Here is a 969-nt window from a genome sequence, read left to right as displayed (position 1 = left end):
GGCGGTGTGGTTATGGTATGGGCAGCGTATGTTATGGACAACGAACACAGGTGCATTTTATTGATGGCATTTTGAATGCACAGAGATAACGTGACGAGATCCTGAGGCCCATTGTTGTGCCATTCATTCATGACCATCACCTCATGTTGCAGCATGATAATGCACGGCCCCATGTTGCAAGGATCTGTACACAATTCCTGGAAGCTGAAAACATCCCAGTTCTTGCATGGCCAGCATATTCACTGGACATGTCACCCATTGAGCATGTTTGGGATACTCTGGATCGGCGTATATGACAGCGTAGTTCCTGCCAATATCCAGCAACTTCGCACAGCCATTGAAGAGGAGTGGACCAACATTCCACAGGCCACAATCAACAACCTGATCAACTCTATGCAAAGGAGATGTGTTGCACTGCATGAGGCAAATGGTGGTCACACCAGATACTGACTGGTTTTCTGACCCCCCCCCCAATACAGTAAAACTACACATTTTAGAGTGGCCTTTTATTGTGGCCAGCCTAAGGCACATCTGTGCAATAATCATGCTGTCTAATCAGCATCTTGATATGTCACACCTGTGAGGTGGATGGATTATCTCGGCAAAGGAGAAGTGCTCACTAACACAGATTTAGACAGATTTGTGAATAATATTTGAGAGAAATAGGCCTTTTGTGTACATAGAAAAAGTCTCAGATCTTTGAGTTCAGCTCATGAAAAATGGGGGCAAAAACAAAAGTGTTGCGTTTATAATTTTGTTCAGTCTAAATAACACTACCAATAAAACAAGGGATTAAAAAATATTTCTTCAGATTAGGTTTGTTTTTTTTTACTGACCACAAGATGGCAGCAAAAAGCCTTCAAAAGACTTTAACATTATTTTTTGTCCATTTTATGGTAAATGTATAAACTTGAATTCAAGCCAAACATCACTACCATGTAAAATTACTACTTGCATGTTCCCACATAT

This window comes from Sinocyclocheilus grahami, unplaced genomic scaffold (genome assembly GCF_001515645.1).
Source record: "Sinocyclocheilus grahami isolate Dianchi unplaced genomic scaffold, SAMN03320097.WGS_v1.1 scaffold632.1, whole genome shotgun sequence".
Lineage (NCBI taxonomy): Eukaryota > Metazoa > Chordata > Actinopteri > Cypriniformes > Cyprinidae > Sinocyclocheilus > Sinocyclocheilus grahami.
Note: the sequence above shows the minus strand (reverse complement) of the source record.